At 43.9% G+C, this 23098-nt stretch overlaps 1 protein-coding gene and 3 pseudogenes across 8 annotated transcripts in view; 2 read left to right on the plus strand and 2 right to left on the minus strand.

Moving 5' to 3' along the window:
• Positions 1-23098, plus strand: part of LOC135030212 (sex comb on midleg-like protein 2) — a 377407-nt gene that overhangs the window by 237335 nt on the left and 116974 nt on the right. The window lies entirely within an intron of this gene.
• Positions 3401-3519, minus strand: LOC135052356 (5S ribosomal RNA; annotated as a pseudogene).
• On the minus strand, positions 8513-8631 carry LOC135051815 (5S ribosomal RNA; annotated as a pseudogene).
• On the plus strand, positions 10733-10851 carry LOC135051861 (5S ribosomal RNA; annotated as a pseudogene).

Here is a 23098-nt window from a genome sequence, read left to right on the forward strand (position 1 = left end):
TTTGCTTTTAACACTGTCTTGGCTGGCTCTTCTAACGAGAGAACAGCCTTTACAGCATTAATAAGTTCAGCTACATCTTCTGAACTAAAGCTCTGCGACTGATCATCATACGGAGTTGAATCTATTGTATCATCATCATCCGATGTATCATCTTGTGTAGTCTGCCACACAGACGCATCTGTCTTAGTCTTACCTGCCCCTTGGTTGCTTGTAGAAGCTACTGGAACCAAACCATAGGAAGGGAGCTGCATGTATGGGTTCATAGTGTAACCTAACCCTTGAGGTGGTGCTACCGGAGCTAACCTGTCCGCTATTGAAGACAGAGTCTTTGCGAACATATTCCATGGTGGCTCTGTTGGTGGTTGAACCAACTCCTGTTTTTTACTTCGCTGAAAAGCGAAACAGTTTGCACACAAACCCTCATAAGTGACCAATTGATTCATATCAATTACCCCTGACTTACAAGATAAGCATGTTAGGGCTGTAGGAGTGCTTGATAAATTCTCCTCATCACTTTTGCCGCTCACAGACATGGTATTAACCTGTTAATGACTACACAATTTGTGACTGAAAATCACCCTATATGTCCGTATATAGAGGTGAGATCAATCTGACCACAGTGCACCTGATTTGAGGGTCAGAACAGGACTGACATTACACAGAAAAGTCAGCACACATACTAGCAGTCAGTCACATGTTAAAGCATTAGACATTGTCATATGAGAATACAACCTCCATAACAACTTATACATAAGTAGGAAAATTGTACTTCTGTTTTAAACTGGTTCTTTTTTCAACATAGCATGCAGAAAACACAGTAATATACAGGTCTCATATGCAATAGGTACTAAAAATTAACAATGCATACTAAGAAGTAGAGAGAATTTTTAGTACTGTATACCCTGCCTCCGTAGAGCGGGATACAGGGAGACTCACCACACTTCCATATCCAAGCAAATACGCTCGTAAGACGCTGAGTGGATTCAGCCGCTACTGGTGTACACTGCCGCTCTTGATAACTGATAACGGACACGGACGCTCACCAACGGACACGGACGCTGAGCGACTTCCACGTGTATGCAGACGCTAAGGCCTGCGACTCGGTCTGGGCGGGTTTATCTCCAGTGTACACAACCGCAACGTCTAAGCTGCGACCGAGTACCCTCGTGGTAGCGTCTGAGCCGGAAGTGAGGTCATTTAGTTCATGAAACGAGAAACACGCGGGAACTGGCCATGGACTCGGAGGAGGGACGGCCAGGAGAGCGTCTGAATCCCCCTGTTGACTTAAACTCCCCGGATCGCGGCCTCTACCTAGTCCTGGCGCCTATGATCCCCGGAGCGTAGCGCTGTCGCACTCTAGATGTTCGGCGCATCAACACACTGTTTGTAGTCTCCACCAAAATCAGTGTAGCTGTGTCCTGACCCCTCTAGTAAGAGGAAGTCCATAGACTCACTGTCTCCCCATGCTCCGGCCACAGCCTGGTTACGTCTGCTGGACCTGCTAGAACATCCGACACAGACGCCCGTCGAGACAGCACTGATACCCGCAGGTAAGCGTTGTTGCGACCCGGTGGGGAGTTGTTGGAGCGACTCTTTCTAGTATGCGTTTAAGACGCTGTTAAGAGAAGTCGCTCAAAAAACAATATAGTAAGTCTATAAAAATAAAATAATAAAAAGCTTGAGGCTGCTCTCACAGCAGCCCTGTGACCATGCGGCTTCCTGCCACACCAAGCAAAAACCTGATCTGACTGAGTCAGTGGGCGGGACTATATAGTGGAGGCCCCAATGCATCCTGGGAGGCCAGAAAGCTCGTGACCGTGTTGGTGCCATTTTCGCTGTCGCTCGACAATATCCCAATGTTATCCCGTGGATAATCCTGTGGACCCAGCCAGAGAAATATATATATATATATATATATATATATATATATATATATAGAACGGTGGATAAGGTGTTTCAAAGCGACCAATGATGTCACATAAAATTTGGGAGACCGTAAATATAAAAATTTTTTTTGACAATTTATTACTAAATACACCAGTAAAAGACAGTAACACCACTAAAATCACAAATAAAAGATGTTTAAAATTTTTTAGAGCAAACTTAAAAATACAGAGAATTTAACCCTAAAAATGTTAAAAAATGGGCAACATAGACTGCATAAAATGATGGTATAGACAAGATAAAAAAGAACCATAAAACTGCTTAACTTGAGAAGATGGGTTAAGTCTGGTAACACCCAACGCGTTTCGTCCTATCTGGACTTCATCAAGGGGTGATCTATGAGTGGGACAGCTCAGATATATATACCTATACTAATGAGGAAGTAGTTGTTACATCATTTCCTGTCAATTAGTGATTCAGAAATGAAGGATACATTTCACATTGCAAAAATAAGGTGCCAGTGCTCCCTCTACATTGGTAACACAATGCTGAGGAAAAACGCCATGTTAAATACAGTAATTTAATACTTGTAAGGCGTTTTGAAGTCTTTTTCGGGGACTTCCGGTCCGGACTGAGGGTGACGTCACTTCCGCCCCTCTTCCGGCGTCCGATGTCTCCCTCTGCGCATGCGCCGGCCCCGAATGCTGGTAATCGGGTCTCCGAGCGCTACTGCGCATGCGCCCGTCTAGTGCAGCCTGATCAGGTGACGCTTGATGTCCCTGCTCCGAATTTCAACACACGGCTTTCATTTTCTTGCGCTAATGCGCATGCGCTCGTCTAGTGCAGTCTGATCGGGTGACGTTTGATGTCCCTGCTCCGGATGTCAACAAACGGCGGCCATTTTCTTGTAGTACGAACTGCTAACAGACAATTCTATTGTAAAAAGTCCAATCCCGGCGGCCATTTTTGATGGGGAAATTTCAGATGATTCACAATGGTACTCATAAGCCGGGGATGTGTTTAAAAAGGAAGAAACAGGAAAAAGAGAGTAGTTTTAGTGCTTCAATTACATTGGTGTGGTTATTAATTTTACCTAGTCCATACTTATAAACGTTCGATATGGGTATATTTTATTATGTGCATATAGCCGATTAAGCTAATGAGCTGAAAAAATGGGGGGAGTGGCCACAATATGTAATGATGATCACTATCCGCATTATACAGTTAGATCGGGGGCGTAATAACCCCATTAGATGTAAAAGTGTGTATATTACACCTCATTGTATAGGCGCATATACGCATTTAAACCATGTACATTCCAGTGCGTAGTTTGATCCTTATGTTCAAACAACAGATATATATATATATATATATATACATATATACAGGTTCCCCTGTGTATTCGGCTCATTCAATATAACACGGAGGCTGCACCAGAGCTCCCCATAAAGAATGATTGATTTCAGAAGAGAGGTTTGAAAAATGGAGGTACAGACAGCCTCATATTCCTCTTTCAGAAATACAGCACCCAGTCTTCCATGATGGTCTCCCATCTATGTACTGGCTGGGCCCAACACTGCTTGGCTTCCAAGATCAGGCGGAATTGGTCATCTCCAGTGTGGTATGGCTGTAATGATGATTTGAACAGAGGTGAAAGGAAAGTACATGGAAGAGGAGATGAAAAGAAAAATGAAGGAAAAATAAGGAAGGTTGCTCTGGTGACAAAGAGGAGATGTAAAAGCTGGCTTACGTTATAGAAACGGGGCTATTTCATAGCCCTCGTTGAAGCCGTCTGGATGCATAGTGTTCAGTTCGAAAATCCAGTACATCTCCCTTCTAGATAGAAGGTTGGAAAGATCTCCACCTCTCTCTCCAAGCGCAACCAACTCGATACCTTTGAACGTTAGTTCCTCGGGGTCAGAATTGTGGCATAAATGGAAATGTTTCGACACCGCATGTGTCAGGACCTTGTTTTTGATGTTCCTCACGTGTTCCTGAATACGGAGCTTCAAGGGTCTCTTGGTTTTCCCAATATATTTCATTCTGCATGAACACTCCAGCATGTAGATAACCGAGATGGTGTTGCAGTTAATAAATTGTTTAATTGTATAGTCTTTGGTATCGCTGTTATTTTTGAAAGTTCTCCTATTAAGATGCAGATACCGACACACATTGCAGCGACCACATTTGTAGCACCCCACACATTTTGGCATTCTAGAGAGTACTTCCGGGTTTCTCAACATGCTTGGTGCCACAAGGTCTTTGAGATTTTGAGACTTCCTGAATACCACAGATGGTTCTTTTGGGAGATAGTCTTTTAAAATGGGATCCATCAGGAGGACATTCCAATGTTTTTTCAAAGTTCTTTTTATAAGGTGCTCGTGCCTATTGTATGTAGTGATGAACTTCACAGTGTCCTCCTTCTTCTCCCTTGTTTTATAATTTAGGAGGTGTTTTCTCTCAAGTTCCTTTGCTTTAGCGTTAGCTTCTTCCAGTAGATGGTTCGGGTATCCTTTCTCCTTAAATCTTCCAGTGTAGACTTGCAGCTGTTGGTCTCGGTCATCATTATTCTTACAGTTCCTGGTTATTCTGGTGAATTGCGAGAGTGGTATATTACCCTTCCATTGTCGACTGTGGTTGCTCTTATAGTGCACATAGCTATTCATATCGACCTTTTTAATGTAGTTCTTGGTAACCACTTCTTTCCCTGAGTGTGTCAGTACCAGGTCCAGAAATTCAATCTTATCCGTACTATCATTAGCAGTGAAGCTGAGGTTCATAGTATTGTTAGATATATATAAAAAAAATTCTTTAAAACTTAAATCGTCGCCATCCCATATGATTAAAATATCGTCTATATATCGTTTATAAAAAACGATATTCTGCTGAAATGGATGATCCTTAAAAATGTAGTCATTTTCCCATTGTCCCATAAAAAGGTTAGCAAAACTTGGTGCAAATATTGTCCCCATGGCGGTTCCACAGATTTGAAGGAAGAAATCATTTAAAAACTTAAAATAATTACGTTTTAAAATGAAATTCATCAGTTCGCATTAAAAAATTCTGTGTTCTTCTGTAATCTGGGCATCTTTGCTGAGAAAAATGTTGCAGGCTTCAATTCCCTTGTCGTGTTCTATACAGGTGTAAAGTGACTGTACATCAATGGTGACCCATCTATATGTATCTTGCCATTCGAATGATTCCATTAGATTAAGAACTGAGGTAGTGTCTTTAAGATATGCTGGTAGATTTACCACATGTTTCCTCAGAAATACATCCACATATTCCGATAGATGGGATGTTAGGGAATCAATCCCAGCAACAATGGGTCTGCCTGGGGGATTAGTCATAGATTTGTGCACTTTGGGTAAAAAGTAAAATATGGGGGTTGTGGGGTTGGAATTAAAAAGGTATTGGTATTCATCTTTGGAGAGAATCTCACTTCTGAAACCTTTCAGGAGGATGGCTCTAAGTTCTTCCACATACACTTCTTTCGGATCTGTAGGGAGTGGCGTGTAAGAATTTCTGTCCCCCAAAAGCCTTTTGGCCTCTTCAACATAGGCCTCCCGATCCATTATAACCAACCCCCCCCCCCCCCTTTGTCAGCAGATTTTATGACAATATTTTTGTTGTCCTGGAGTTCCTTGATGGCCCTTGCTTCTCTATTCGTTAGGTTTTTCTCCTTGATGGGTTCGATTTCAGTGTCACACAGATCTTTCTTCACCAAATCATAAAAGATTCCCACATTATGGCCTTTGGATTCCAGGGGGTAAAACTTCGAAGTAGGTTTTAGTCCTGACTTTGACTGTTCGTAATTCTGAATGACGGCGTCTTCTTTTTTAAGGTAATGCCTTTTTAGGGTTAATTTTCTTACGAATTTATTTAAATCAATAAAAACATCAAATTTGTTCATTCCCTTAGTGGGTGCGTAAGAAAGTCCTTTATTTAGTAATGATGTTTCATATTCTGATAGTACATGACTGGATAAGTTGAAAATTCCTTTCGGTGTGTCCTGTTCTATTATAGGTGTCTCTTTTTGTTGTTGTACTGGCTTGTTCCTTCTGCCCCCACGACATCCTCTTCTTCTATGAACCTCCTTTTTATAGGTGTTGTGTGTGTGACTCTCTCCTTTGTGACGTCCCTTGTTTTGTCTCTGAATCGGTTGTTTGGGCCTGGTGATAAAAAATCCCCTCCATCGTTTGAATTCAATCTCTGTAATGCAGAGAACCTGTTGTTAGTCCGTATGTTCTGGTTTTTCTGTGGATGATACGTGTTCATCCTGTTATCCATTCTTTTTCTCGGCACCGATTGCCAATATTCTCTTTTCCCTTTCGGATCCTGTTTGTCTTCTCCATTAAATCTACTCCAATTCTTGATTCTGTTATTCTCATAATCTTGCTTGTCCCTTAAGAACTTTTTCCCTTTATTTCTTATAACCTCATCTTCGATGTGTTCTAGTTTCTTGTTGAGTACCTTTTCATTTATCTTGAAGTCCTCCTTATCTTTAAATACTTCAAGTTTTGCCTCAGTCTCCTTAATCTCTGATTCTAGAACGGAGATGATGCGTTTCTTCTCCGTAATGAGTAATCGCATAAGTTTGACTGAACAGCTGTGGAGTGTATTATCCCACTCTTTCATGAACTCTGGATTATCTGTTCCAAATGTGGGTTGCTTCATGATTCTGAGTCCCCTGGGTACTCTGTCCACGCTAATGTAGTGCTCTAGCCCCTTCACGTCCCACCATGCTTTCACTTCTTTGGTTAGGAGTCTTTCCATGCTCCAAAACATTTCGTCAAGCGTGTCGATGCTGGGTACATCTCCGGGGGTATTGCTTTCATTAAAGATCTTGTGGCATACCGTGCTCCTTTTACTGGTGCGTTCACTGGTTCTAAACATACTGTGTGTATGGTATCGACTTATTATAGGCAGCCGTAAGTAGATAATACCGAAGATAATGTGTGAAACGAGTGAACCAACCGCGCCAATATGCGATCGCCAATCAACACTAGTAGTTAGACCAAAAAAATATATTAGGTAAGATCAAAAAATAAATAGATATATATACACCTATATAATCTCCCTTGAAGGACACTCCCTTGAATTTAATAGGGCGTCTGCTACACCTTAAAAAAAAAAGCATTGGTAAAGTGCTTTATGGGTCATGTAAATGGAACGGTGGATAAGGTGTTTCAAAGCGACCAATGATGTCACATAAAATTTGGTAGACCGTAAATCTAAAACATTTTTTTGACAATTTATTACTAAATACACCAGTAAAAGACCGTAACACCACTAAAATCACAAATAAAAGATGTTTAAAATTTTTTAGAGCAAACTTAAAAATACAGAGAATTTAACCCTAAAAATGTTAAAAAAATGGGCAACATAGACTGCATAAAATGATGGTATAGACAAGATAAAAAAGAACCATAAAACTGCTTAACTTGAGAAGATGGGTTAAGTCTGGTAACACCCAACGCGTTTCGTCCTATCTGGACTTCATCAAGGGGTGATCTATGAGTGGGACAGCTCAGATATATATACCTATACTAATGAGGAAGTAGTTGTTACATCATTTCCTGTCAATTAGTGATTCAGAAATGAAGGATACATTTCACATTGCAAAAATAAGGTGTCAGTGCTCCCTCTACATTGGTAACACAATGCTGAGGAAAAACGCTATGTTAAATACAGTAATTTAATACTTGTAAGGTGTTTTGAAGTCTTTTTCGAGGACTTCCGGTCCTGACTGAGGGTGACGTCACTTCCGCCCCTCTTCCGGCGTCCGATGTCTCCCTCTGCGCATGCGCCGGCCCCGAATGCTGGTAATCGGGTCTCCGAGCGCTACTGCGCATGCGCCCGTCTAGTGCAGCCTGATCAGGTGACGCTTGATGTCCCTGCTCCGAATTTCAACACACGGCTTTCATTTTCTTGCGCTAATGCGCATGCGCTCGTCTAGTGCAGTCTGATCGGGTGACGTTTGATGTCCCTGCTCCGGATGTCAACAAACGGTGGCCATTTTCTTGTAGTACGAACTGCTAACAGACAATTCTATTGTAAAAAGTCCAATCCCGGCGGCCATTTTTGATGGGGAAATCTCAGATGATTCACAATGGTACTCATAAGCCGGGGATGTGTTTAAAAAGGAAGAAACAGGAAAAAGAGAGTAGTTTTAGTGCTTCAATTACATTGGTGTGGTTATTAATTTTACCTAGTCCATACTTATAAACGTTAGATATGGGTATATATTATTATGTGCATATAGCCGATTAAGCTAATGAGCTGAAAAAATGGGGGGAGTGGCCACAATATGTAATGATCATCACTATCCACATTATACAGTTAGATCGGGGGCGTAATAACCCCATTAGATGTAAAAGTGTGTATATTACACCTCATTGTATAGGCGCATATACGCATTTAAACCATGTACATTCCAGTGCGTAGTTTTATCCTTATGTTCAAACAACAGATATATATATATATATACATATATACAGGTTCCCCTGTGTATTCGGCTCATTCAATATAACACGGAGGCTGCACCAGAGCTCCCCATAAAGAATGATTGATTTCAGAAGAGAGGTTTGAAAAATGGAGGTACAGACAGCCTCATATTCCTCTTTCAGAAATACAGCACCCAGTCTTCCATGATGGTCTCCCATCTATGTACTGTCTGGGCCCAACACTGCTTGGCTTCCAAGATCAGGCGGAATTGGGCATCTCCAGTGTGGTATGGCTGTAATGATGATATGAACAGAGGTGAAAGGAAAGTACATGGAAGAGGAGAAGAAAAGAAAAATGAAGGAAAAATAAGGAAGGTTGCTCTGGTGACATAGAGGAGATGTAAAAGCTGGCTTACGTTATAGAAACGGGGTTATTTCATAGCCCTCGTTGAAGCCGTCTGGATGCATAGTGTTCAGTTCGAAAATCCAGTACATCTCCCTTCTAGATAGAAGGTTGGAAAGATCTCCACCTCTCTCTCCAAGCGCAACCAACTCGATACCTTTGAACGTTAGTTCCTCGGGGTCAGAATTGTGGCATAAATGGAAATGTTTCGACACCGCATGTGTCAGGACCTTGTTTTTGATGTTCCTCACGTGTTCCTGAATACGGAGCTTCAAGGGTCTCTTGGTTTTCCCAATATATTTCATTCTGCATGAACACTCCAGCATGTAGATAACCGAGATGGTGTTGCAGTTAATAAATTGTTTAATTGTATAGTCTTTGGTATCGCTGTTATTTTTGAAAGTTCTCCTATTAGGATGCAGATACCGACACACATTGCAGCGACCACATTTGTAGCACCCCACACATTTTGGCATTCTAGAGAGTACTTCCGGGTTTCTCAACATGCTTGGTGCCACAAGGTCTTTGAGATTTTGAGACTTCCTGAATACCACAGATGGTTCTTTTGGGAGATAGTCTTTTAAAATGGGATCCATCAGGAGGACATTCCAATGTTTTTTCAAAGTTCTTTTTATAAGGTGCTCGTGCCTATTGTATGTAGTGATGAACTTCACAGTGTCCTCCTTCTTCTCCCTTGTTTTATAATTTAGGAGGTGTTTTCTCTCAAGTTCCTTTGCTTTAGCGTTAGCTTCTTCCAGTAGATGGTTCGGGTATCCTTTCTCCTTAAATCTTCCAGTGTAGACTTGCAGCTGTTGGTCTCGGTCATCATTATTCTTACAGTTCCTGGTTATTCTGGTGAATTGCGAGAGTGGTATATTACCCTTCCATTGTCGACTGTGGTTGCTCTTATAGTGCACATAGCTATTCATATCGACCTTTTTAATGTAGTTCTTGGTAACCACTTCTTTCCCTGAGTGTGTCAGTACCAGGTCCAGAAATTCAATCTTATCCGTACTATCATTAGCAGTGAAGCTGAGGTTCATAGTATTGTTAGATATATATAAAAAAATTCTTTAAAACTTAAATCGTCGCCATCCCATATGATTAAAATATCATCTATATATCGTTTATAAAAAACAAGAGCAACCACAGTCGACAATGGAAGGATAATATACCACTCTCGCAATTCACCAGAATAACCAGGAACTGTAAGAATAATGATGACCGAGTTCATCACTACATACAATAGGCACGAGCACCTTATAAAAAGAACTTTGAAAAAACATTGGAATGTCCTCCTGATGGATCCCATTTTAAAAGACTATCTCCCAAAAGAACCATCTGTGGTATTCAGGAAGTCTCAAAATCTCAAAGACCTTGTGGCACCAAGCATGTTGAGAAACCCGGAAGTACTCTCTAGAATGCCAAAATGTGTGGGGTGCTACAAATGTGGTCGCTGCAATGTGTGTCGGTATCTGCATCCTAATAGGAGAACTTTCAAAAATAACAGCGATACCAAAGACTATACAATTAAACAATTTATTAACTGCAACACCATCTCGGTTATCTACATGCTGGAGTGTTCATGCAGAATGAAATATATTGGGAAAACCAAGAGACCCTTGAAGCTCCGTATTCAGGAACACGTGAGGAACATCAAAAACAAGGTCCTGACACATGCGGTGTCGAAACATTTCCATTTATGCCACAATTCTGACCCCGAGGAACTAACGTTCAAAGGTATCGAGTTGGTTGCGCTTGGAGAGAGAGGTGGAGATCTTTCCAACCTTCTATCTAGAAGGGAGATGTACTGGATTTTCGAACTGAACACTATGCATCCAGACGGCTTCAACGAGGGCTATGAAATAGCCCCGTTTCTATAACGTAAGCCAGCTTTTACATCTCCTCTTTGTCACCAGAGCAACCTTCCTTATTTTTCCTTCATTTTTCTTTTCATCTCCTCTTCCATGTACTTTCCTTTCACCTCTGTTCATATCATCATTACAGCCATACCACACTGGAGATGCCCAATTCCGCCTGATCTTGGAAGCCAAGCAGTGTTGGGCCCAGCCAGTACATAGATGGGAGACCATCATGGAAGACTGGGTGCTGTATTTCTGAAAGAGGAATATGAGGCTGTCTGTACCTCCATTTTTCAAACCTCTCTTCTGAAATCAATCATTCTTTATGGGGAGCTCTGGTGCAGCCTCCGTGTTATATTGAATGAGCCGAATACACAGGGGAACCTGTATATATGTATATATATATATCTGTTGTTTGAACATAAGGATCAAACTACGCACTGGAATGTACATGGTTTAAATGCGTATATGCGCCTATACAATGAGGTGTAATATACACACTTTTACATCTAATGGGGTTATTACGCCCCCGATCTAACTGTATAATGCGGATAATGATCATCATTACATATTGTGGCCACTCCCCCCATTTTTTCAGCTCATTAGCTTAATCGGCTATATGCACATAATAAAATATACCCATATCTAACGTTTATAAGTATGGACTAGGTAAAATTAATAACCACACCAATGTAATTGAAGCACTAAAACTACTCTCTTTTTCCTGTTTCTTCCTTTTTAAACACATCCCCGGCTTATGAGTACCATTGTGAATCATCTGAAATTTCCCCATCAAAAATGGCCGCCGGGATTGGACTTTTTACAATAGAATTGTCTGTTAGCAGTTCGTACTACAAGAAAATGGCCGCTGTTTGTTGACATCCGGAGCAGGGACATCAAACGTCACCCGATCAGACTGCACTAGATGAGCGCATGCGCATTAGCGCAAGAAAATGAAAGCCGTGTGTTGAAATTCGGAGCAGGGACATCAAGCGTCACCTGATCAGGCTGCACTAGACGGGCGCATGCGCAGTAGCGCTCGGAGACCCGATTACCAGCATTCGGGGCCGGCGCATGCGCAGAGGGAGACATCGGACGCCGGAAGAGGGGCGGAAGTGACGTCACCCTCAGTCCGGACCGGAAGTCCCCGAAAAAGACTTCAAAACACCTTACAAGTATTAAATTACTGTATTTAACATGGCGTTTTTCCTCAGCATTGTGTTACCAATGTAGAGGGAGCACTGGCACCTTATTTTTGCAATGTGAAATGTATCCTTCATTTCTGAATCACTAATTGACAGGAAATGATGTAACAACTACTTCCTCATTAGTATAGGTATATATATCTGAGCTGTCCCACTCATAGATCACCCCTTGATGAAGTCCAGATAGGACGAAACGCGTTGGGTGTTACCAGACTTAACCCATCTTCTCAAGTTAAGCAGTTTTATGGTTCTTTTTTATCTTGTCTATACCATCATTTTATGCAGTCTATGTTGCCCATTTTTTAACATTTTTAGGGTTAAATTCTCTGTATTTTTAAGTTTGCTCCAAAAAATTTTTAAACATCTTTTAGTTGTGATTTTAGTGGTGTTACTGTCTTTTACTGGTGTATTTAGTAATAAATTGTCAAAATTTTTTTTTATATTTACGGTCTCCCAAATTTTATGTGACATCATTGGTCGCTTTGAAACACCTTATCCACCGTTCCATTTACATGACCCATAAAGCACTTTACCAATGCTTTTTTTTTAAGGTGTAGCAGACGCCCTATTAAATTCAAGGGAGTGTCCTTCAAGGGAGATTATATAGGTGTATATATATCTATTTATTTTTTGATCTTACCTAATATATTTTTTTGGTCTAACTACTAGTGTTGATTGGCGATCGCATATTGGCGCGGTTGGTTCACTCGTTTCACATATATATATATATATACAGGTTGAGTATCCCATATCCATATATTCCGAAATACGGAATATTCCGAAATACGGACTTTTTTGAGTGAGAGTGAAATAGTGAAACCTTTGTTTTTTGATGTCTCAATGTACACAAACTTTGTTTAATACACAAGTTATTAAAAATATTGTATTAAATGACCTTCAGGCTGTGTGTATAAGCTGTATATGAAACATAAATGAATTGTGTGAATGTACACACACTTTGTTTAATGCACAAAGTTATAAAAAATATTGGCTAAAATGACCTTCAGGCTGTGTGTATAAGGTGTATATGAAACGTAAATGCATTCTGTGCTTAGATTTAGGTCCCATCACCATGATATCTCATTATGGTATGCAATTATTCCAAAATACGGAAAAATCCCATATCCAAAGTACCTCTGGTCCCAAGCATTTTGGATAAGGGAGACTCAACCTGTATATATATATACATATACTTATATAGTACCACAAGGAATCCACAGCGCCCATTAGAGTACATCAACGAATGCGCAAAATAAGAAAAAAGCACTTACAGTTTGAGACAATATAACACAAGTACAGTGTATATACAGAACACCAGGGGTTAGGTGCCATCAAAGGGAGGGAATATTGAGGATAAGATAGTGTAAGTAAGAGAAGGAAAGGCACGAGTGGAGAAGGTCCTGCTCTTGTGAGCTTTCAATCTAAGGGCCCGATTCAGGCCTGATCGCTGCTGTGCGTTTTTGCAATGGTCTGCGATCAGATAGCCACTGCCCATAGAGAGTGAAAATCCGCCCTGTGCAAATGTGCGAATGCATGTGTACGCCGTGAGAAACTTTTTCCCTGACACTCCCAGAAAACAGCCAGTTACCACCCACAAACGTCCTCTTCCTGTCAATCACCTTGCGAATGCCTTGCGATCTAAATTTTTCGCACCATTCTGTCACTGTTTGACATCACGCCTGCGCATTGTGGTGCATATGCATTCGCAGTCATTCGATAATCGCCCACTGGGCAATTACGTACAGCAGCGATTAGGTCTGAATCGCACTTGCGAATACACACTACACAATAAAACAGGCCAATCAGCCCAATAATTGTGTAATGTGTACCTAGGTTAACTGCACCTTAGGAAAACCATGCTGTTCTGCAGGTGGGGCTGATATAAAACGTGCAGAGCTTTAGATGTGTGAGTGGCATGTCCAAACACAAATCTAAATAGCTGTGTAAAAACAAAGCTGTCCAGCATGTGTGGGCTACATGCAAAGCAGCCAGTGTTTACCCTGAATACAAAAATGGTTTGTCCACGTGCGCAGTTACCTGCTCTGTCTTACTTTACTCGCAGCTGTGAATCAGGCTTCGTGTTACAAGGATGGAGATCTGGGGAATATGTTTAGGAGACATGGTAAACCTGTTTGTTTATTCTACATTATAAAGGTATTAAACATAGGTTTAGATACATTTGGGCTATGATCTCTAAATTGAAAGTGGAATCCATGTATCAGTGGATAAAGCTTGGTTGCTTGCGGTACATTTTAGAATCACTTCATTGCGAACAATTGTTTACTTTTTATATTTCTTTGTTTTTAAAATATATTGTAAAAATTAAACAAGAACACATTCTTGTGAGTTACTGATATTTCTCATAGAGGATACTGGGGTCCACTTCAGTACCATGGGGTAGAGACGGTTCCGCAGGAGCCATGGGCACTTTAAGACTTTTCAAGGGTGTGAACTGGCTCCTCCCTCTATGCCCCTCCTCCAGACCTTAGTTTAGAAATGTGCCCAGGCAGACTGGATGCACTCCAGGAGAGCTCTACTGAGTTTCTCTGAAAGACTTAGTTAGGTTTTTTATTTTCAGGGAGCACTGCTGGCAACAGTCTCCCTGCTTCGTGGGACTTAGGGGGCAGAAGTAGGAACCAACTTCCTAAATAGTTTCATGGCTCTGCTTCTTGCTGACAGGACACCATTAGCTCCTGAAGGGTACTGAACACTAGCTGCGGCTATGCACTCACTCCCACAGCCTGCCGTCACCCCCCTTACAGAGCCAGAAGACAGGTGAGTGTACAGAAGAGGATCTTCAGTCATCGTGACGGCTAAAAGGTACCGCGCAGCGGGCGGGAATGCTGCGCGCCATGCTACCCTTCAACACAGGCACAGCAGGGTGCAGGGCGCGGGGGGGGGGGGCATGCCCTGGGCAGCATGAAACCTGATCAAAACTGGCTAATAAGGGGACATAAGTTGCTGAGGCATAGTCCTACCCCCGCCAGTATAAAAATTTGTATTTAAATTGCTGAGGGGAAACGCGTCATTAAGGGGCGGGGCTTCCTCCTCAGTCAGCCAGCACACTGCTCAGCGCCATTTTCTCTTCAAGCAAGCTGCAGAGACTAACGCTGGTCCTCCACTTCTGAGCCAAGTATCAGGGTGCAAAACAGGGGGGTCACAGTATAAATTGGTGCTGTATTGTGAATTTATCATTATAAAAGCGCTACAGGTCTGTGGGCATTTTTGTGTTACACAGGGTTTTTATCACTGGCGCTGGGTTGTGAGCTGGCAAATCCTTTCTGTGTCCTGACAGATTTTACTGTGGGTCTGTCCCCTATAAGTCCCGGAGTGTCTGTGGTGTGGTTGTGCACGTGGGTGACATGTCTGAGGCAGGGAGCTCTTCCCCCTGAGGGGGCCATTTTAGGGACACAGAGTTGTAATATGGTGGCGCTGCCGGCACACCACGAGCCTGAATGGGTGAAAGAATTACGTGATAGTGTGAATCATATCAGTAAGAGATTGGATAAGTCTGAGTCTCATGCAGAAAACTGGAGAAAATCAGTGGAGGAGGTGATTTTTCATAGTTCTGTCATTTCATCCGCAGGTGACACCTCTGGGTCCCATAAGAGACCATTTGCACAAATAGTACAAACTGATACCGACACGGACTCTGATTCCTGTGTCGACACTAGTGATTCCAGGGGAATAGATCCTAAATTGGCAAAAAGCATTCAATACATGATTGTTGCTATAAAGGAAGTCTTGGAAGTTACGGAAGCCCCTCCTTTACCTCAGGAGAAGGCTTATTTTTATAAGGAAAAGAAAATTAATGTAACTTTCTCTATCGTCCTAAGTGGATGCTGGGGTTCCTGAAAGGACCATGGGGAATAGCGGCTCCGCAGGAGACAGGGCACAAAAAAGTAAAGCTTTTACCAGATCAGGTGGTGTGCACTGGCTCCTCCCCCTATGACCCTCCTCCAGACTCCAGTTAGATTTTGTGCCCGAACGAGAAGGGTGCAATCTAGGTGGCTCTCCTAAAGAGCTGCTTAGAGAAAGTTTAGCTTAGGTTTTTTACTTTACAGTGAGTCCTGCTGGCAACAGGATCACTGCAACGAGGGACTTAGGGGAGAAGTAGTGAACTCACCTGCGTGCAGAGTGGATTTGCTGCTTGGCTACTGGACACTAGCTCCAGAGGGACGATCACAGGTACAGCCTGGATGGTCACCGGAGCCGCGCCGCCGGCCCCCTTGCAGACGCTGAAGAGAGAAGAGGTCCAAAATCGGCGGCTGAAGACTCCTCAGTCTTCTTAAGGTAGCGCACAGCACTGCAGCTGTGCGCCATTTTCCTCTCAGCACACTTCACACAACAGTCACTGAGGGTGCAGAGCGCTGGGGGGGGCGCTCTGAGAGGCAAATAAAAACCTTATTAGAGGCAAAAAATACCTCACATATAGCCCACAGAGGCTATATGGAGATATTTAACCCCTGCCTAACTTCAAAAATAGCGGGAGACGAGCCCGCCGAAAAAGGGGCGGGGCCTATCTCCTCAGCACACAGCGCCATTTTCTCTCACAGAAAAGCTGGAGAGAAGGCTCCCAGGCTCTCCCCTGCACTGCACTACAGAAACAGGGTTAAAACAGAGAGGGGGGGCACTGATTTTGGCGATATTGTATATATATAAAAGATGCTATAAGGGAGAAACACTTATATAAGGTTGTCCCTATATAATTATAGCGTTTTTGGTGTGTGCTGGCAGACTCTCCCTCTGTCTCCCCAAAGGGCTAGTGGGTCCTGTCCTCTGTCAGAGCATTCCCGGATGTGTGTGCTGTGTGTCGGTACGTGTGTGTCGACATGTATGAGGACGATGTTGGTGAGGAGGCGGAGAAATTGCCTGTAATGGTGATGTCACTCTCTAGGGAGTCGACACCGGAATGGATGGCTTATTTAGAGAATTACGTGAGAATGTCAACACGCTGCAAGGTCGGTTGACGACATGAGACGGCCGACAATCTATTAGGACCGGTCCAGGCGTCTCAGAAACACCGTCAGGGGTTTTAAAAACGCCCATTTACCTCAGTCGGTCGACACAGACACAGACACGGACACTGAATACAGTGTCGACGGTGAATAAACAAACGTATTTCTCATTAGGGCCACACGTTAAGGGCAATGAAGGAGGTGTTACGTGTTTCTGATACTACAAGTACCACAAGAAAGGGTATTATGTGGGAGTGAAAAAACTACCTGTAGTTTTTCCTGAATCAGATAAAATAAAATGAAGTGTGTGATGATGCGTAGGGTTACCCCGATAGCAAATATTGGCGTTATACCCTTTCCCGCCAGAAATTAGGGTACGTTGGGAAACACCCCTTAGGGTGATAAGGCGCTCACACGCTTATCAAGTGGCGTTACCGTCTCCAGATACGGCCGCCCTCAAGGAGCCAGCTGATAGGAAGCTGGAAAAATATCCTAAAAAGTATATACACACATACGGTGGTTATACTGCGACCAGCGATCGCCATCAGCCTGGAGATGCAGTGCTGGGTTGGCTTGGTCGGATTCCCTGACTGAAAATATTTTATTCATGTAGAGCATTTAATAGGATGCATTCTATATATATGTATGTGAGATGCACAGAGGGATATTTGCTCTCTGGCATCAAGATAAGTGCGTTGTCCATATCTCCCAGAAGATGTCAGGGACACGACAGTGGTCAGGTGATACAGATCCCATACGGCAGATGGAAGTATTGCTGTATAAAGGGAAGGAGTTATTTGGGGGTCGGTCCATCGGACCTGGGGACCACAGCAACAGCTGGGAAATCCAACCTTTTTTACCCCAAGTTACATCTCAGCTAAAAAAGACACCGTCTTTTCAGCCTCAATCTTTCCTTTCCCATGAGGGCATGCAGGCAAAAGGCCAGTCATATCTGCCCAGACATAGAGGTAAGGGAAGTAGACTGCAGCAGGCAGCCCTTTCCCAGGAAAAGAAGCCCTCCACCGCGTCTGCCAAGTCCTCAGCATGACGCTGGGGCCGTGCAAGCGGACTCAAGGTGGGGGGGTAGTCTCAAGAGTCTCAGGGCGCAGTGGGATCACTCGCAAGTTGACCCCTAGATCGTACGAGTATTATCCCAGGGGTAAAGATTGGAGAGTCGAGACATCTTCTCCTCGCAGGTTCCTGAAGTCTGCTTTACCAACGGCTCCCTCCGACAGGGAGGCAGCATTGGAAACAATTCACAAGCTGTATATCCAGCAGGTGATAATCAAAGTACCCCTCCTACGACAAGGAAAAGGGTATTATTTTTCCACACTATATTGTGGTACTGAAGCCAGACGGCTTGGTGACACATAGTCTAAATCTAAAATGTTTTGAACACTTACATAAAAGGTTCAAATCGAGATAAAGTCACTCAGAGCAGTGATAGCGAACCGGAAAAAAGGGGACTATATGGTGTCCCTGGACATCAAGGATTACCTCCATGTCCAAATTTTGTCCTTCTCATCAAGGGTACCTCTGGTTCGTGGTACAGAACTGTCAATATCAGTTTCAGACGATGCCGTTTGAATTATCCACGGCACCCCGGGCCTTTTTACCAAGGTAATGGCCGAAAAGATGTTTCTTCAAAGAAAAAAGGCATCTAAATTATCCCTTACTTGCACGACCTAAAAAGGGCAAGTTCCAGAGAACAGTTGGAGGTCGGAAGAGCACTATCTAAAGTAGTTCTTCGACGGCACGACTGGATTCTAAATATTCCAAGAATCGCAGCTTTTTTCCGACGATACGTCTGCTGTTCCTAGGGATGATTCTGGACACGGTTCAGAAAAAGGTTTTTCTTCCCGAGGAAAAAGCCAAGGAGTTATCCGACCTGTCAGGAACCTCCTAAAACCAGGAAAGGTGTCTGTACATCAATGCACAAGAGTCCTGGGAAAAATGGTGGCTTTTTACGAAGCAATTCCATTCGGCAGATTCCATGCAAGAATTTTCCAAAGGGATCTGTTGGACAAATGGTCAGGGTCGCATCCTCAGATGCACCTGCGAATAACCCTGTCGCCAAGGACAAGGGTATATCTTCTGTGGTGGTTGCAAAAGGCTCATCTATTGGAGGGCCGCAGATTCGGCATACAGGATTTGATCCTGGTGACCACGGACGCCAGCCTGAGAGGTTGGGGAGCAGTCACACAAGGAAGAAACTTCCAGGGGGTATGGACGAACCTGGAAAAGTCTCTTCACATAAACATTCTGGTACTAAGAGCAATCTAAAATGCTCTAAGCCAGGCGGAACCACTCCTGCAAGGAAAACCGGTGTTGATTCAGTCGGACAACATCACGGCGGTCGCCCATGTAAACAGACAGGGCGGCACAAGAAGCAGGAGTGCAATGGCAGAAGCTGCCAAGATTCTTCGCTGGGCGGAGAATCACGTAATAGCACTGTCAGCAGTGTTCTCCCCGGGCGTGGACAACTGGGAAGCAGACTTCCTCAGCAGACACGATATTCACCCGGGAGAGTGGGGTCTTCATCCAGAAGTCTTCCACATGCTAATAAACTGTTGGGAAAGACCAATGGTAGACATGATGGCGTCTCGCCTCAACAAGAAACTGGACAAGTATTGCGCCAGGTCAAGAGATCCACAGGCAATAGCTGTGGACGCACTGGTAACACCTTGGGTGTACAAATCAGTATATGTGTTTCCTCCTCTGCCTCTCATACCAAAGGTATTGAAGATTATACGGTGAAGAGGAGTAAGAACAATACTAGTGGCTCCGGATTGGCCAAGAAGGACTTGGTACCCGGAACTTCAAGAGTTGGTCACGGACGACCCGTGCCCTCTACTTCTGAGAAGGGACCTGCTACAACAGGGTCCCTGTCTCTTTCAAGACTTACCGCGGCTGCGTTTGACGGCATGGCGGTTGAACGCCAGATCCTAAAAGGGAAAGGCATTCCAGAAGAAGTCATTCCTACCTTGATTAAGGCAAGGAAGGAAGTCACCGCGAAACATTATCACCGCATTTGGCGAAAATATGTCGCGTGGTGCGAGGATCGGAGTGTTCCGACGGAAGAATTTCAACTGGGTCGTTTCCTACATTTCCTACAATCAGGATTGTCTATGGGTCTCAAATTGAGATCTATTAAGGTTCAAATTTCGGCCCTGTCAATATTCTTCCAAAAAGAATTGGCCTCAGTTCCTGAGGTACAGACTTTTGTTAAAGGAGTACTGCATATACAGCCTCCTGTGGTGCCTCCGGTGGCACCGTGGGATCTAAATGTAGTTTTAGATTTCCTCAAATCCCATTGGTTTGAACCATTGAAAAAGGTGGATTTTAAATATCTCACATGGAAAGTGACTATGTTACTGGCCCTGGCTTCCGCCAGGAGAGTATCTGAATTGGCGGCTTTATCTTATAAAAGCCCTTATCTAATCTTCCATTCGGATAGGGCAGAACTGAGGACTCGTCCGCATTTTCTCCCTAAGGTGGTATCAGCGTTTCACCTGAACCAACCTATTGTGGTGCCTGCGGCCACTGGCGACTTGGAGGACTCCAAGTTGTTGGACGTTGTCAGAGCCTTAAAAATATACATTTCAAGGACGGCTGAAGTCAGAAAATCTGACTCGCTGTTGATACTATATGCACCCAACAAGTTGGGTGCCCCTGCTTCTAAGCAGACGATTGCTCGTTGGATTTGTAACACAATTCAACTTGCTCATTCTGTGGCAGGCCTGCCACAGCCTAAATCTGTTAAGGCCCATTCCACAAGGAAGGTGGGCTCATCTTGGGCGGCTGCCCGAGGGGTCTCGGCATTACAATTCTGCCGAGCAGCTACGTGGTCGGGGGAAAACACGTTTGTAAAATTCTACAAATTTGATACCCTGGCAAAAGAGGACTTGGAATTCTCTCATTCGGTGCTGCAGAGTCATCCGCACTCTCCCGCCCGTTTGGGAGCTTTGGTATAATCCCCATGGTCCTTTCAGGAACCCCAGCATCCACTTAGGACGATAGAGAAAATAAGAATTTACTTACCGATAATTCTATTTCTCGGAGTCCGTAGTGGATGCTGGGCGCCCATCCCAAGTGCGGATTATCTGCAATACTGTACATAGTTATTGTTAACAAATTCGGGTTATATTGTTAAGGAGCCATCTTTAAGAGGCTCTTTCTGTTATCATACTGTTAACTGGGTTTAGATCACAAGTTGTACGGTGTGATTGGTGTGGCTGGTATGAGTCTTACCCGGGATTCAAATTGCCTCCCTTATTGTGTACGCTCGTCCGGGCACAGTACCTAACTGGAGTCTGGAGGAGGGTCATAGGGGGAGGAGCCAGTGCACACCACCTGATCTGGTAAAAGCTTTACTTTTTTGTGCCCTGTCTCCTGCGGAGCCGCTATTCCCCATGGTCCTTTCAGGAACCCCAGCATCCACTACGGACTCCGAGAAATAGAATTATCGGTAAGTAAATTCTTATTTTCCCTCCTTCTCACAAGCTAAATACTCTCTTTAGGGAGTTTGGGCAAACCCTGAAAAGAAATTTCAGATTCCCTAAATAATTCAGGTTGCTTATCCCTTCCCGGCAGAGGACAGGAAAAGATGGGAGTCACCCCCTGTTCTAGACAGTGCCCTGTCACGTTTAACTAAAAAGGTGATTCTCCCTGCACCTGGGACGGCTTCACTAAAGGAGCCGGCAGACCGCAAGTTGGAGACTACGATGAAATCTATTTATGTGGCCAATGGTACGCTACTCAGGCCCACCATTGCTTGTGCGTGAGTGAGTAGTGCTATCAAAAAATGGTCAGACAACTTGTCATCTGAAATTGACACGATAGAGACGAGATACTCCTAACGTTAGGTCATATTAAAGACGCTGATGCATACATGCTAGAAGCCATGTAAGATATTGGGCTCTTGGGTTCTAAAGCCACTACCATGGCAGTCTCAGCTCGGAGGGCTTTGTGGATTCGCCAATGGAATGCTGACGCAGATTCCAAAAGAAATATGGAGGCTCTCCCGTATAAAGGTGAGGCCTTGTTTGGAAATGGGCTGGATGCTTTAGTCTCTGCGGCTACCGCAGGCAAGTCGACATTCTTGCCTTATGCTCCTGCGCCGGCAAAAAAAGACACATCACTCTCAGATGCAGTCCTTTCGGCCCAACAAATACAAAAAGGGTAAAGGTTCCCCTTTCTGTGCAGGTAGAGAGAGGGGAAGAGGAAAAAACTCCACAGCGTCTCCAGGAACGCAGGAGCAGAATCAACCCCTGCTTCTGCCAAATCTGCAGCATGACGCTGGGGCTCCCGTGCGGGAGTCCGCTCGGGTGGGAGCATGTCTAAAACTTATCAGTCAGTTCTGGGTTCAATCTGGCCTGGACCCATGGGTCTTGCAAATAGTGTCCCATGGATACAGACTGGAGTTTCAAGACGTCCCCCCATGCTGATTTTTCAAATCGACCTTGCCAGCTTCTCTTCCGGACAGAGAAGTAGTAACAGCTGCAATTCAAAAATTATGTCAGGATCAAGTCATTGTCCTGGTACCCTTGTCACAACAGGGAGAAAGTTTTTATTCAAGCCTCTTCGTAGTTCCGAAGCCGGACGGCTCGGTCAGACCAATTTTAAACCTGAAATCTCTGAATCTCTACCTGAAAAGATTCAAGTTCAAGATGGAATCTCTGAGGGCAGTGATTTCCAGTCTGGAGGAAGGGGACTTCATGGTGTCAGTAGACATAAAAGATGCTTACTTGCATGTTTCCATTTATCCTTCTCATCAAGCTTATCTGAGATTCGCAATACAGGATTGCCATTACCAGTTCCAGACGTTGGCGTTCGGACTCTCCCCGGCACCGAGGGTATTGACTAAGGTGATGGTAGAGATGATGGTCCTCCTTCGACAACAAGGAGTCAGTATAATTCCTTACCTGGACGATCTCCTGATAAAAGCGAGATCCAGGGAACGGTTGGTACAGAACATTGCACTCTCCCTGTCAGTACTCCAACAACACGGTTGGATCATGAATTTTCCGAAGTCGCAGTTGGAACCGACGACAAGATTGTCCTTTCTGGGGATGATACTGGACACAGAAGTACAGAGGGTATTTCTTCCAGTAGAAAAGGCACTGGAAATCCAGAGAATGGTCAAACAGATTTTGAAGCCAACAAGAGCGTCGATCCATCAGTGCATTCGGTTGTTGGGAAAGATGGTAGCGGCCTACAAGGCCATATAGTTTGGCTGATTCCATGCCAGAGTATTCCAGTGGGACCTGTTGGACAAGTGGTCCGGATCCCACCTACACATGCACCAGAAGATAATCCTGTCCTCCAAAGCCAGGATTTC

The sequence above is a fragment of the Pseudophryne corroboree genome, chromosome 2 (assembly GCF_028390025.1).
Source record: "Pseudophryne corroboree isolate aPseCor3 chromosome 2, aPseCor3.hap2, whole genome shotgun sequence".
NCBI classification, from domain to species: domain Eukaryota; kingdom Metazoa; phylum Chordata; class Amphibia; order Anura; family Myobatrachidae; genus Pseudophryne; species Pseudophryne corroboree.